Source organism: Budorcas taxicolor, chromosome 11, assembly GCF_023091745.1.
Source record: "Budorcas taxicolor isolate Tak-1 chromosome 11, Takin1.1, whole genome shotgun sequence".
NCBI lineage: Eukaryota > Metazoa > Chordata > Mammalia > Artiodactyla > Bovidae > Budorcas > Budorcas taxicolor.
Window position 1 is genome coordinate 108,852,783 of NC_068920.1, and position 16,760 is coordinate 108,869,542.

General features: G+C 39.7%; 1 protein-coding gene across 2 annotated transcripts in view; it reads left to right on the forward strand.

Moving 5' to 3' along the window:
• The window catches only part of CAPG (capping actin protein, gelsolin like), a 134,519-nt gene that overhangs the window by 37,165 nt on the left and 80,594 nt on the right, over positions 1–16,760 (forward strand). The window contains exon 1 of one of the 2 annotated variants that reach the window (XM_052647779.1): positions 6,247–6,319. The exons of the other annotated variant lie outside the window; for it this stretch is intronic. The gene's annotated coding sequence lies outside the window, so the exon portion shown is untranslated. Of the gene's footprint in view, positions 1–6,246; positions 6,320–16,760 lie in introns of those variants that run through there. 2 annotated transcript variants of the gene reach the window in all.

Below are 16,760 nucleotides of genomic sequence, written 5' to 3' on the forward strand. Positions count from 1 at the left end.
AGGGATTAATTCACCCATAAATTTGAGAAAAGACCCAATAAGTTCCAGATGGATTGAGAAACTAAGCCATATGAAAGTACTAGAAATAAATACAGGAGAACTTTTTTTTGGTTTTAATCTTGAGATTAGGAAAGCTCTTTCCAAAGAAAATTGAAAATATAAAAAAGCATGAAAGGATGAAGTTGACAGGCTTACAGTTTATATAACAATTTAAAATATGAAATTTTGGTGTGGAAAAGAACTCAAGAGATCTAAATAAGTTTTTGCCTAATTAGTGTAGTGTGGAATCGCTGAAGTGATCTGAAAATGGGAAGGGAAGCTGGAACTGGATTTCTTGGGTTCTCTTCCTGTTCCTTGAATGGGGGGAACCGTATACATTTCTATCCAGCGGTTCATCCAGCTTAAGGCACAAGGAGTCACCTCACAGAGGTGGGGAGATCCTACCTGTTCCCTCATGGGCAACTTTCCCTGAGTTCTTAAGCTGCAAAAAATGAGATAAGCTCAAGCCAAAGATACTTGGAAAGTAGAGACGAAGAGGGCAGAAATTCTGTACTCTTTTGAAAGAAAGTTATCCACTTGGCCTATTTATTAGATCATGAGTACTTGGGAAAGGACTACAGAAGGTTCTGGTTAATGGATCAGTGGGCATCCAAAGCAGATGGGCAAGAAGACATCACTCAGAGCAGGGGAAAAGCTAGATGGAGTACTTAGTTCTTAATCAGTTTATATTAAGAAAGGTGATGCTTTTCTTCCTATGTTGTAAACTGGGTCTTTAAATGGTTTAAATTATTTTGTTTCCAGTTTGTCATTTCCCACTTTATTATTTTTCTGAATTAGAGTTTCTCTTTATATTATTTACATACATATAGCAACAAGTAAAATAAGTTCAAATGTTGGCAGTTTCTGGTTCAACTGTTAATTGGCCGTTTTATCCTGATTCAGAGCTTTTTGTCAAAATGTGATTTGTCCTGAGATTTTCTACCTTTGTAGATTTATTTATTGAAATATTCAAATAATGAGGCTTGTTTTGTTTCAGAAAAATGGAAAAAGAATATGGTAGATCTACAGGTTCGATCCCTGGATTGGGAATATCCTCTGGAGAAAGGCATGGCAACTCACTCCAGTATTCTTGCCTGGAGAATCTTGTGGACAGAGGAGCCTGGTGGGCTACGGTCTATAATGTTGCAAAGAGTCGGACATGACTTAAGTGACTTAGCACGTACACATTGTGAGATGATATATGTTTTGTTTGTGGGTTGATGATGTGTGTGGTACAATATACATAACATAAAATTTACCAATTTAACGCTTTTAGATTTACAGTTCATTGCCATTAAGTATATTTATAGTGTGCAATCAACAGCACATGCATATCCAGAACTTTTTCATCATCCCAAACTGAAACTCCAAATCCATCAAATACTGACTCCTCATTCTCCCATCCAGCCCCTGGCAACCACTATTGTACTTTGTGTCTCTATGAATTTGACTACTCTAGCTATCTTGTACCGGAGAAGGCAATGGCACCCCACTCCAGTACTCTTGCCTGGAAAATCCCATGGATGGAGGAGCCTGGTGGGCTGCAGTCCATGGGGTCGCAGACTCGGACGCGACTGAGCGACTTCACTTTCACTTTTCACTTTTATGTGTTGGAGAAGGAAATGGCAACCCACTCCAGTGTTCTTGCCTGGAGAATCCCAGGGACGGGGGAGCCTGGTGGGCTGCCGTCTATGGGGTCGCACAGAATCGGACACGACTGAAGCAACTTAGCAGCAGCAGCAGAAGCTATCTTGTACACATAGAATCAAACACTATTTGTCCCTTCGTGGCTGACTTATTTCACTTAACACAGTGTCTTCAGGGTTCATCCATGCTATAGCCTGTGTTAGAATTTCCTTCCTTTTTAAGGCTGAAGTTCAGTATTCCATTATATGTATAGCATACCTGGTTTTTTCATTCATCCACTGATGGGCGCTTGAGTTGTGTCTGCTTTTTGGCTATTGTGAATAATGCTGCTATGAACGTGGATCTATGAATATCTCTTTGAGTCTCTACTTTCAATTCTTTGGGGTATTTACCTGGAAATATTTGTAGTTTTAAGTCACTAAATTCGGGGGTAATTTCTTACATAGGAATAGATAACTAATAGAGGAGCAGATTTGAGTGATACCACAAAAAGAAACTTTTTACCCCAGTATTTTATTATGAAAACTTTCCAATGTACAGAAAAGTTGAAATAACTCTTCAGTGAACATGCATATATCACCACCAAGATTAAACTACTAATAGTTTGCTATATGTTCTTTGTAAACTAGATTAACTTAAATGTAATTGCTGTTCTTATAGATTTAAAATGATGTCATATTGGCAAATGTCATATTATTAAATCTTGTATCTTTTTATATTTTTCTGAACCATTTGAAAATGTGTTGCAGACTTCATGATATTTCACCTCTCAATACTTAAGCACTGGGACTTTCCCAGTGGTTTAGTGGTTAAGAATCCACCTTGCAATGAAGGGGGCAAAGTTTGATCCCTGATCGGGGAACTAAGATCCCGCATGCCGCAGAGCAACTAAACCAGTGCTCTGCAACTAAGACCCAAATAAATAAATAAATAGTAATCAGGATTATTAAATAAATAATAATCATTAGGCAAATAAATAAATAAATATCAGGAGAAAAACACTTAAGTATCTCCTAAAAATCCTTAAGCATTCTCATAAATAAACACCATCATCACATCAAAGAAAATTATCCTAATATCACCTGAGAAAATTCCTTAATAAAATTTAGTATATATATATATATTCCATATTCAAATTTCTCTAGCGGTCCCTGAGATGTGTTCTGTAGCTGAATTTCAAAACGAGAAAATACAGTTTATTACTACTCTGGTGGCTCAGACGATAAAGCGTCTGCCTACAATGTGGGAGACCTGGGTTCGATCCCTGGGTTGGGAAAATCCCCTGGAGAAGGAAATGGCAACCCACTCCAGTGTTCTTGCCTGGAGAATCCCATGGATGGAGGAGCCTGATGGGCTACAGTGCATGGGGTCACAAAGAGTTGGACACGACTGAGCGACTTTACTCACTCACTCACTACATTTGGTAATTACATCCTTTTGGTCTCATACATATTAATTCTAAAAGATTCTCAATCTTGTGTCCATGGTCTTCAGGGGATCTCTGAGAGTCCTGAGAGTTAATACAAAATTGTGTGTGTGCGCTCACATGCTTGCAAATGTGAGGGTAGATTAGACTCTCTAAGTGACGGTACACCAAAGGTTGAGAATTCATGATGTAAAAGTAGTAGATAATTGACTTAAAGAGGGAGGAAAGCCAAACACCATGACTGAGCAACAGTCCACCAGGAGGCTGCTTTTGGGGAGAATGACATGTCTTTGGACAAATAACATAATCTCTATGTCCATCTCTAATTTGTGAATAATAATATTGGTCTGCTTACCTCAGTAGAAGGTGCGTGTGAAAATACTTTGCACATCAGAATTGGCTCAGAGAGACTTCCCTTGTGGTCCAGGGGTTAAGAATCCACCTGCCAATGCAGGGGACACGGGTTTGATCCCTGTCCAGGAAGATTCCACATGCCTTGGAGCAAGGAGGTCTGTGTGCCACAACTACTGAAGCCTGCGCTCTAGGGCCCATGCTCTGCAACAAGAGAAGCTACCACAGTGAGAAGCCCACACACCCAACTGGAGAGTAACCTCCAGCTCGCCACAACTAGAGAAAGCCTGCTGGTAGCAATGAAGACCCAGCACAGCCAAATAAATAAATACAGTTTAAAAAACAAAAGAAATGGCTCTGAGATCATCAAAAAGCTATGCAATGTTAGTTACTGAAACTACAGCGAATTCAAGAAATCTGAAATCTTTCCATTTTTTTAAAAATCTCAGTTTTATTTATTTATTTTACTTTACAATATTGTATTGGTTTTGCCATACATTAACTTGAATCCGCCATGGGTGTACATGTGTTCCCCATCCTGAACCCCCCTCCAACCTCCCTCCCCATCCCATCCCTTTGGGTCATCCCAGTGTACCAGCCCCGAGCACCCTGTATCATGCATCGAATCTGGACTGGCGATTTGTTTCACATGTGATAATTTACATGTTTCAATGCCATTCTCCCAAACAATCCCACCCTCACCCTCTCCTGTAGAGTCCCAAAGACTGTTCTACACATCTGTGTCTCTTTTGGTGTCTCGCATACAGGGTTATCATTACCATCTTTCTAAATTCCATATATATGCGTTAGTATACTGTATTGGTGTTTTTCTTTCTGGGTTACTTCACTCTGTATAATAGGCTCCAGTTTCATCCACCTCATTAGAATGGATTCAAATGTAGTCTTTTTAATGGCTGAGTAATACTCCATTGTGTATATGTACCATAGCTTTCTTATCCATTCATCTGTTGATAGAAATCTAGGTTGTTTCCATGTGCTGGCTATTATAAACAGTGCTGCAATGAACATTGAGGTACACGTGTCTCTTTCAGTTCTGGTTTCCTCAGTGTGTGTGCCCAGCAGTAGGATTGCTGGGTCATATGGCAGTTCTATTTCCAGTTTTTTAAGGAATCTCCACACTGTTCTGCATAGTGGCTGTACTAGTTTGCATTCCCACCAACAGTGTAAGAGGGTTCCCTTTTCTCCACACCCTCTCCAGCATTTATTGCTTGTAGACTTTTGGATAGCAGCCGTTCTGACTGGTGTGAAATGGTACCTCATTGTGGTTTTGATTTGCATTTCTCTGATAATGAGTGATGTTGAGCATCTTTTTATATGTTTGTTAATCATCTGTATGTCTTCTTTGGAGAAATGTCTGTTTAGTTCTTTGGCCCACTTTTTGATTGGGTCATTTATTTTTCTGGAATTGAGCTGCAGGAGTTGCTTGTATATTTTTTAGATTAGTTGTTTGTCCATTGCTTCATTTGCTATTATTTTCTCCCATTCCGAAGGCTGTCTTTTCACCTTGCTTATAGTTTCCTTTGTTGTGCAGAAGCTTTTAATTTTAATTAGGGCCCATTTGTTTATTTTTTCTTTTTATTTCCAACATTCTGGGAGGTGGGTCATAGAGGATCCTGCTGTGGTTTATGTTGGAGAGTGTTTTGCCTGTGTTTTCCTCTAGAAGTTTTATAGTTTCTGGTCTTACATTTAGATCTTTAATCCATTTTGAGTTTATTTTTGTGTGTGGTGTTAGAAAGTGTTCTAGTTTCATTCTTTTACAAGTGGTTGACCAGTTTTCTCAGCACCACTTGTTAAAGAGATTGTCTTTTCTCCATTGTATATCCTTGCCTCCTTTGTCAAAGATCAGGGGTCCATCCTCTGATTACTACCCACATTGCGGCGAGGAGAGAACGTCAGTTGTCTTAGGCCAGTGTTCTCCAGTTTCCTGTCTAGGCATGTTCTGGATGATAGAATCAGGAAAGAGTCTGGACTCTCTCTTGATTGGGGTAAATATTAATACCTGTCCATTCACACATCAGTTGCTCTTGCATCGTCTGGCTGAGGGTCTGCCTTACAGCCTGGGCTGGACTCCTGCCTAGAAATAATTGGAGTGGGAATAGGACAGGACTTGTTACTCCCAATGGAGCCTTTTCTCAGAGACTTAACTTCCCTCTCTCACCAGAGGTAGCCTGTACAAAGTTGCTTCAATACACTTTCTCTGGGAAAAGGTAATCTTATCTTTCTATGCTTCCTCCAGAGGCTGTGGACTATTGAGAAATTTATAAGAGAATTTGTGCCCAGGCCGATCTGGGTGTGGGGAAAGGTCTGGAATCAGGGCCCAGACTTCCTTGGCCAGCTGTTTCAAGCAAGTGAGGTAAGAATAATGAGTACCAAGTGACCCATGGAAACTGAAACCCTGGCCCAACAGAGGTTGCAGTTGAGGAGAAAGAGCTATAAAGCCGTAATGATCTCTATTTAAATGAAAACACCCTCTTTATTGATAATAAGCTTAGGAAGATTTAGTTGGGAAAATTCCTAACAATACTTCCTTCGAGTTCTGTGCCAGCTTTTGTTCTCAAATGCCAGGTGTGAATTTCTCAATGTAAGATCTTTCTAAAACATGGCAAGTTTAAACACAGCCGTTCTCCTCCTGCTCACCTCTAAATTCTGCCTTATGTTCTCAAAATGGTTAAGATTTTTTAGAAGGTGGCAATTAATCTTTCAATAGCCTTCTGTTTAATTGCTAGGAACTTGACAAACTATGTGATCCTTATAAAATCTTTGACGATTTGGGAGCCACTGAGAAGATGAAGCCCAACAGATGTGATTTGGGATTAGCTGCTGACCTAATAGCTGGTAAGCTATTGAAAATCTCTGAGATTTGGTGTTGTCACTTGTGTAAAAGGGGACTCAAAATTTGCTCGCCAAACACATTTTGAATATTTACCACATGCCAGACACTGTTCTAGGCACCAAGGAAGGCTCCACGAGGAAACATGACAGATGTACTCTCTGCTCTCCTTGACTTTATTTATCACAGCATGTGAATACTGAATGAAAGATTGTATAATTAAGTTTATCGTTAAGATTATATAATACCAATGGCAATAACAACTACCTCAGCAGATGTTGTGAGGATTAAAAGAGTCAGTCGGGCAAATTCAAGACTGGTGTCATAATGCTAGTTATTAGTTTTGCTAACAATCCTAATTAGTATAAATATATGTCGGGTATTAGTTCCTCTCCTGTTTGGGGGTGTATATTTAAGTGGTTAAAAGTAACAGCTACTACATGACTCAGATGTGTATTACCCTTATAGGAGATGGGAAGGCAAACATTCCTCCTAGTGTTAGGGACATGGTCTCCCCAGCTTAAGGAAAGAAGCTGAACTAGCTGTTCACTGCTGTCAGGAAGAACAGTTTTAATATTATCATTAACTAGTGTTAGTTGCTCAGTTGTATCAGACTCTCTGCGACCCCATGGACTGCACCCTGCCAGGCTCCTCTGTCCATGGAATTCTCCAGGCAAGAATACTGGAGTGGGTGGCCATTCCCTTCTCCAGGGGATCTTCCCAACCCAGGGATCGAACCCAGGTCTCCCACACTGCAGGTGGACTCTACCATCTGAGCCACCAGGGAAGCCCCGCAGCCTAGCCCTGGGAGTGGAGGATGTGGGCACAGAACTTTGCAGGTGGCCTCTGAGTCCTGATGCACACCAAATATTCTATGTAAAATGAACACATATTGTGCCCACATATGGCCATTACTGTAATTATAGATGCTGATGTGATTCATACAGTACAGATTGCTTTAAGTGAATTCCTGAAGCCTTGCTAGCATTTTTTTCATTCTATATTTTCTCAATCAGATCTTATCCTACCTCTTGCTGGCTTAAACCCTTTAACAGCTCCTCACTGCATGGGATAAAGTCCACATTCCCTCCCCAGCACTGCCCTGCCGACCTCTCTTGTTAAATGCTCCATCCCCACCCCTGTCTATTCACTAACCTCTGACTTGCAGGCTTTTCCGGGCCAAGACAGAGCCTTTGGCGCTCAACTCACAACTTGTTCTGGCATGAACAGACCCAGCTTCTGAGTAGGGAAAGGTATCATTGACCCTTCCCACAGGCGTCATGTCATTTTGGGGTGGTTATGGGTCCACTCGGGCCCTGGATCAGCAGGCCTTGCCTTGGGTCAGTCAGCTCTCCACAGACCACCTCTTCTCCCTGGCTCCTGTTCTACTCTCTGTAGCCCTTTCCCTCTGGGAGTCAGCAAGGCCCAGATGAAGGTAAAAAATGTTAGTCACTCATCGTCATTTGTCGTTTAGTTGCTCAGTTCAGTTCAGTCGCTCAGTCGTGTCCGACTCTTTGGGACCCCATGAACTGTAGCCTGCCAGGTTCCTCTGTCCATGAAATTCTCTAGGCAGAATACTGGAGTGGGTAGCCATTCCCTTCTCTGGGGGATCTTCCCGACCCAGGGATTGAACCACTAGGGAAGCCCCAGGTGGAGGTGAGGTCCTCTTAGCTTCTTCCTCTGTCACTGTTGTATCAACACTCCAAACAAATACACAAGCCATCTTCCAATGAAAGCCATTTTCCTTTCAAAGGTTTCAAAACTAAGCCATTTGGAGGTCAGAAACTTCTTGATGTCAGTTTTCCATAGACTTTGTCTACAGTGTTAAATGGAAATCCAAGGTTCATAATGCCCTGTGCCTTCACACACTGTGTATGTGAGTTATTCAGATCCCTGGAGAGAGGAGTCATTGATAAAACATGTGGGGGAAGCATTTTTTGGTTCTCTCCTCATCCTTAAAACCCTCCAAAGAGTGAAGAGAAGCAACTCCATTTTTAAATGATAAGGAATAGAAGAAAGCAATCTCTCCATTTTTTTATGAAATATTATGTTAACAGAAGAATGTACTTAACATATATGTACAGTTTAACAATAACAATAAAATGTACCTGCCAACCAGCTTTAAAAATCCAATTTAACTTGTGCTTTAGAAGGTCCTATGTGGACTTCCCCGGTCACACCCCTTTTTTTCTCTCTCCAGGCAATAACTTTTTTGCTGAATTTTTACTTAATCATTCCCTTAGTTTTCTTTAGAAGCTTACTCTTTTTCTTTTTTTCTCTCTTTTTTAAGTTTTTTCTCTCCCTTTTTTAAATTGAAGTATAGTCGTACAACTACTTAAGTTACAGCTGTACAATATAGTGATTCACAATTTTTAAAGATTATGCTCCATTTATAGTTATTATAAAATATTTGTTCTATTCCATGTGTTTTACAATATATCCTTGTAGTTTATTTCACACATAATAATTTGTACCTCTTAGAGTTTTACTCTTTATGAATATTTTCCTTTGCAATATATTTTAATTTGGGAAAGTTTTTGCATTTTATTGAACTTACATGGTATATATTCTTCTTGTGATTTACTTTTTTTCACTCAACAGTATGTTTTTGAGACCCATCTATGCTGCTGTGCGCACCTATATAGTTCACTCATTTTTACTGACAAATTGTGTTGAATTGTATGAATTCTTCAACAATTGTGTTGAATATGTGCTGAATTGTATGAGTATGTGTATGAATATGAATTGTATGAATATGTGTACTTATCACTCCTCCTGGTATCAGTCATTTGTACATTTCCAGCTTTTTGCTATTCAGTACTAAACATTCTTGTACCTGTCTCCAGCTTCAGTGACATAAAGAAGCTGTATACTGCCAAGTAAACTCAAGGCTCATCTTAATGGTCCCATTGTTTAGAACCATAAGGTGAGCAGCTGGAAAGATTCCAGAGAAGTAACTCCACCCTGTAGGACACAGGAATTGGGGAAGTGGAAGTAATGGAGAAGCCATGCATAAGCACCATAGTAATTATTCATGTACCTGACTCTTAGCTGAGGGGACCTGCTGGGAGGAGGGGAGATGGGAGTGGGGAATGAGGGAACGGTATGAGAAAGTCTGCCCTATACTGAATGTTTGTATCCATTCAAAGTGCATGTGTTGAAACCCAGTCCCCAGTGTGCTGATATTTGGAGGTGGGACCTTTGGGAGGTGATTAGGTCATGAGGGTGGAGCCCTCGTGAATGAGATTAGTGCCCTTATAAAAGAGACCCCAGAGCTCCCCCACCACTTCTGCCCTGTGTGGACATAGTGAGAGGACAGCGGTGTGTACACCAGGAAGCAGGCTCCCACCAGACACTAGATCTGCTGGTGCCTTGATTTTGGACTTCTCAGCTTCCAAAACTGTGAGCCATGTTTCTTGGTTAAGCTACCCAGCCTATGATATATATATATTTTGTAGCAGCCCAAACAGACTAAGACAAAGCCTGTCGTAGGGAGTGTTACCACACTGATTCCCTTAATCTTGAAAACGAGGAAGAAAACAAATTTGCTGATACCATGTTTAAGAGAAAAGGTCAGTTTAAAACTGTGGTCTGTCCAGATCCCTTGCCTCATCTTTTTCTAAACTAGATTTTAACAAATAGCTGGTCTCTTTCAAAGATGAGCCATGACCAGAAAGACATGCATAATTAGTGCAACTTCTGGTTAAACAAACTGGGAATTTGCTTACAGCCTTCCCTCCCCCCAAACTCTACTAAAATGATACTGAAGGAATATAAAAGGGCCTCACTCCCACAGGAGATATCAGGAGAGGGGAGATTTCAACCAGTTTTTAGATGGAATAGAGAGATGGAGTAGAGAGAGGCACCTAAATTAGCCCAGTGGAGGAAGATTCTGCTTTAACTGTCTGCTGACCCCATGAAGCAGTACTGTGTAAAGTGAGTCAAGAGACATAGGATGAAAACAGCGGAACATTAAGTTATATCAAAGGCCCCTTCCTCCACCCCTTAAAGCAAAGTGACTACCAGACCAAGCAGGAAACTGTAGATTCAATGTATAGAAACTAAATTTGAAAGATGTTGCTCATGTCATGTAGAATTAGAAACACAGAGATTAAGAATATGTCTGCCCTATTGTATGATTCAGCAATTACACTACTAGTTGTATGCCCAAGAGAGTTAAAAACATATGTCCAGGGTGTCCCTGATGGCTCAGTGGTAAAGAATCTACCTGTGAATGTAGGAGACACAGGCTTGATCCCTGATCTGGAAAGGTCCCACACGCCTTGGAGAAACTAAGCCCGTGCACCACAACTTCTGAGCCTGTGCTCTAGAGCCCAGGAGCCTTAACTACTGAAGTCCATGCACCTTAGAGCCCACGCTCTGCAACAAGAGAAGCCACTGCAATGAGAAACCCAAAACCTAGAGAATGGCCCCAACTCACCGCAACTAGAGAAAAGCCCGAGCAGCAACAAAGACCCAGCACAGCCAAAAGTAAATAAATAAAAATTTAAAAAAGAAAAATGCATGTCCAGGGGAGGGGAGGGATACATTGGAAGACTGGGATCGACAAATACACACTACTAATACAAGGTAGATAACTAATAAGGACCTACTATATAGCACAGGGAACTCCCCTCAATACTCTGTAATGACCTATATGGGGAAAGAATGTTAAGGAAAGAGTGATATATGTAGATGTATAACTGATACACTTTGCTGTACAGCAGAAACTAGCACAACATTGTAAATCAACTGTACTCTAATAAAAAAAATTTTTTAAGTCCTTGCAAAAACTTATACAGCAACATTTTCATAATATCCAAGAAGGTGGAAACAGCCCAAATGTCCATCAGCTGATGAATGGATAAACAAAATGTAATGTATATTAATACAATAAAATATTATTTGGCCATAAAAGAGTTAAGTGCTGATACATGCTACAATGTGGAGGAACCTTGAAAACATTATGTCAAATGAATGTGGCCAGTCACAAAGGACTACTTATTATTTAATTCCACTTATACGAAATGTACAGAATAGGCATATAGAGACAGACAGTGGATTAGTAGTTGCCAGGAGCTAGGAGGCCAGAGGAATGGGAAGGATGCTGCTAATTGATATGAGGTTCCTTTTTGGGGTGATGCAGATGTTTGGAAATAGATAGTGGTAGTTGTACAACTCTGTGAGTATACTAAAATCCACTGAGTTATACAGTTGTGAAGTACAGAGTTGTACATTTATTTATTTATGATTTTCAGTGTTGCTCCATACAGCACGTGGGATCTTGATTCCCTGACCAGAGGTCAAACCTGCACCCCTCCAATTGGAAGCATGGAGTCTTAACCATTGGACCACAAGGGAAACTCCACAGAGGTGTACTTTTAAATGATAGATTTAATGGCATGTGAATTATTTCTATAAAGAAAGCTGAATGCCGAAAAATTGATGCTTTTGAGCTATGGTGTTGGAAAAGACTCTTGAGAGTCCCTTGGACTGCAAGGAGATCAAACCAGTTAATCCTAAAGAAAATCAGTCCTGGAAGGACTGATGCTAAAGCTGAAACTCCAATGCTTTGGCCACCTGATGCAAAGAACTGACTCATTTGAAAAGACCCTGATGCTGGGAAAGATTGAAGGCAGGTGGAGAAGGGGACGACAGAGGATGAGATGGTTGGATGCCATCACCAACCCGATGGACATGAGTTTGAGCAATCTCTGGGAGTTAGTGATGGACAGGGAAGCCTGGCGTGCTGCAGTCCATGGGGTTACAAAGAGTTGGACCAAGTGACTGAACTGAACTGAATTATATCTCAATAAAAAAGAGAAAGAGTGAGAACCTAAGAGATCCTTTACAACTTTAGCTTTAAATCTAGAGAGTCAAAATAAGAGATTTTAAGTTATGCATAAATTACTGAAAACAGTGGGATTGTCTCTATTGTCCACCAATAGAGATTGGGTTAAAAAATATGACATATCATGCCAATGGAATGCAATGCAACTACTTTAATAATGTGGGAGAAATATATTTAATGACATAAAAACATTTTTGTGATATATGACATGAAGGAAACAGTACAAAATAGTATATATATTGTCATCTCATAAGGAAAAATTGTGTATATATCTGTCTGGCAGTATCACAAGGTTAAAAATGGGACCAAAAAAATCAAATCTGTCTCTTGAATGGTGGAACCTTTCAAGTCCCCTTTCCTTACTCTGCTCATAGATCTTAAGTGGCCATTACCTCCTCCCAAAGGAGAGACACTGTAAGCGAAAAGCAGATGAAAAGCATATGCTCGAAGAGGGATTACTTCATAAGTCAGAAGGAGAAAGACAAATACCATGTGATAACAGTTGTATGTGGAATCTAAAATATGACAACAAATGAGTTTATCTACGAACAGAAACAGACTCACAGAGAACAGACTAGCGGTTGCCAAAGGGGAGGGGGTTGGGAGAAGCAAGGATTGGGAGTTTGGTATTAGCAGATGCAAACTATCATGTATAGGATGGATAAACAACAAGATCCTACTGTATAGCACACGGAACTATTTTCAATATCTTGGGATAAACCACAATGGGAAAGAATATTAGAAAGAATATATATGTGTGTGTGTGTATAACTGATCCATTTTGCTGTATAGCAAAAAGTAACACAACATTGTAAATCAATTATAATTCGATTAAAATAAATAAAATTTTAGAAAAAGAGGAGGGATTACTTCAGGAAGTAGAGACAAGTGAATAATTTTCCATGACCTCAAAGAATGTAGTTGAAATAGTCTCTCCTTGACAGGAGCACTCAAGGAAAGATGCAAGAATGCAAAGAAGAGATTCTAAGGGCACAGAACAGGATGGAAAGCATACTGGCCTAGTTTAGAAAGAAAGGAAGGAACAAACACCCTCATCAGGGTAACTATCATATTAGGAGCAATAAAAACTGGAATAAATAGAACTGAAAAGGTTTTCTGAATGAATACAATTGAGAGCACAAATGAAAACAAAGCGAAACAGAAAAAAAACCTTGTGAAAATATTTGGAGGAAAGATTATTCAAATTGAAGACATCTACAAAGAATTCAAATATAAACACAAAGATTAAAATAAAAAAGGCCCACATTCCGAAGGTAGAAAAGTCTATAAATAAAATAGAAAAGATATTCACAGATGCTGTAGAAGAAAAATTTCCTAAAACAAAGATTTGCGTCTACAGATTGAAAGGACAGACCATATCCTAGGGAAAAACTGATACAGATGGATCATAACAAAGATTGTTAGTTTTTTCCAGTATTAATTCTCCCTTCCATAATTGTAGTTTTTTTTTTTTAGCTGAACATATTCTCATTGAGAATGAAGATTTTATTTTGCAGTATTCTCTGCAGTTAAATAGGGCCATATGACCAAGTTCTGACCAATGGGATGTGAGAAAGATTAATATTTACACTCTGGGCTTCCCAGGTGGCACTAGTGGTAAAGAACCCGCCTGTCAATTCAGGAGACAAAAGAGACGCAAGTTCAATCCATCGGCTGGAAAGATCCCCTGGAGGAGGAAATGGCAACCCACTCCAGTGTTCTTGCCTGGACAGTCCCATGGACAGAGAAGCCTGGTGAGCTAGAGTCCATAGTGCCGCAAAGAGTCAGACATGACTGAACCAACTTAGCATGCATGCATACACACTTCTGGGCATATCCTTAAAGAGGAGGAATATGCTCTTCCTTTTCTCTTTTCCTCTTTCTATTGGCTGGAATATTCATGTTGGTCTTTGTGGACAAGGACCACACCCTAGAGACAGTAGAACAACAAAACAAAAAGAGCCTGAGTCCCTAGCAGTTTCATTAGAGCATTGCTGCTGTATCAGTTTACATCATTAAGTGAGAAACAAATACATTCTCCCTTAAAACCACTGTTTCTTTGAGTTTCTGTCTGAATTTAAATCCTAAACAATACAGTGATTAAGGTATGTATTGATGAAGTTGCTAAAATTTAGAGATAAAGAATTTTAAGTATGTCCAAGTAGAAGAAGCAAGTCATGTACAAAGAGTAAGGTCAGTTATCTTTAAGCTTTTCCCAAAGCAATACTCAGTGTCAGAAAACAAAAAGCAAGATCTAAAAAGATCTGAGGGAAAGAATGAGCCAAGAATTTTTACCCAATTTTCCGTTTAAGTATAAAAACACAGGCCCTTTGAAACATGCAAGAATCCATGAGACCAATATGAAAAGACCTGATGACGAAATGAAGGGTTGACTCCAAAAATAGAAATGGAAAAGTCATGGTAAAAGAACAGTAATGAGCACCAGATCCACTTAAGTACAGAACCAATCAAACAGCTGTGGGAATGGTGATGAAAGAATGGAATGTAAATACCATTCATCTTCCCTATGTGAAGATGATACAACCAACAAAATTATTAATAAAAGGAGGAGGCAAGGGGAGAGGAGATGGGAGAAAAAATATGTGTTGATTTCCTCATGTGGTCTTGGCTGGAAGTCAACCGATTGTCTAAAACTGAAACATGTTTTTAAAAATGACTCTAAAATCATATTATCCTTTTTTAAGAAAAATGACTATTTTTAGGAAGCTGCATATCTTGGTATCAAGAAACATTTTCTGAAGTTCAAGAATTCCTTCGAGTTTTTTCTCCTGATAAATGTCATGCTTTGTTTAAAAGAAAAATCTGATCCCACTTTTTGTAATGCTATTTTCTGTGAAACTTTCTGATTCTCACCTCCAAACACAAAAACAAGCATACACTTTCTTTCATTTTTATTTTTGTCTTTATGTTTTTATATCAACCCCATTAACTAGACACCTGAGAATCCTCTGGTTGTCTACTTTTTCCTCATTCCACATCTAAGCTATGATAAGCCAGCTTTAGTCTCTCTAAGCCTTTCTCTCCTTCCCATCCCCATGTGATCCCTTGCCTAGCTCAGGTCCATAATACAAATCACTTGAACTGTTAGCTTGGCCCTAAGTTGGTCACTGTGCTTCCCGTGTCCCACCCCACACCCCGCAACCCCGCTTTAGCTCATTATTTCTCTCATTCCATTGTTCTTTTTTGAACATAAGGTCTGATCTCATGATAGCCCTGCTTGTAAACCTCCATAGCTTCCTATTCTCTCCACAAAGACCAATTTTCATTCTATGGAGTTTTGCTGACTTTTCATCACCTTATTTTGGCCTTATCTTCTATCAGGACTCTGACAACTCTGTTTTATTTATTAGTATTATTATTTAAGTTTTTGTCTGCATTCCAAGGCACACGAGACCTTGGTTCTCCAACCAGGGATCAAACCAGCACCCCCTGCATTGGAAGGTGAAATTTTAACCACTGCACCACCGAGGAAGACCCCAACCCTATTTTATTTTATTTTATTTATTTATTTTTTAAAAATAATTTTATTCTTTATTAGATCTGTCTTTTCCTGTTTTTTAGAAGTCTTTATTGAATTTGTTACAGTACTGCTTCTGTTTTGCTTTTTTTGACCGTATTAAGTTAGTTAGTTAAGTCGCTCAGTCGTGTCCGACTCTTTGCGACCCTGTGGACTGTAGCCCACCAGGCTCCTCCATCCATGGGATTCTCCAGGCAAGAACACTGGAGTGGGTTGCCATTTCCTTCTCCACCCAACCCTATTTTAAAGACATGCAAAACGAATCAAAATTATCCCCAAAGCATCCATCTGTTTTAATGTTTCTCTTTGAACATACTCCTTCTTGCCCCTGGAATGCTTTCTGTGCTGCTGTGGATTTCTGTTCTGTCTAAGGACCAGCTCAAAAACAACAAACAAATAAACAAAAACCAGGGGAAAAAAAGAATAAATAAATAAGGGCCAGTTCAATTGTCATCTTCTCTAGGAATCTTCCCTGTCTCTCTAGATAGAGTTCATTGCAACCTTATTTCTCATCCCACAGAGCTTTACAAAATGTTCACATAAAAAATGTTTTTTCACATTGTAGTATGTCCAGCTCTTTGAGACTCCATGGATTATACAGTCCATGGGTTTCTCCAGGTCAGAATACTGAAGTGGGTAGCCTTTCCCTTCTCCAGGGGATCTTCCCAACCCAAGGATCAAACCCAGGTCTCCCTCATTATAGACGGATTCTTTACCAGCTGAGCCACAGGGAAGCCTAAGAATACTGGAGTGAGTAGCCTATCCCTACCCAGTAATCAAACTGGGATCTCCTGCATTGTAGACGGATTCTTTACCAAATGAGCTATCAAGGAAACCCTATATAATATTCAGTTGATATTAGTGCCTTCCTAAAATCTTGTGAGTCCCTTAAGAGCAAAGACTGTATCATCTTCATCTTTGTAGTTATTGGGCCCAGAAGCACCTGACACGTAATGAGTATTTGTAGCAGAAATTGCTGGGTGCCTATCTCATTCCTTCAACATCTCAACTGGGGTAGCAGTGTACCCAGCTAAAACACTTTCCTATGTCCCTTTGT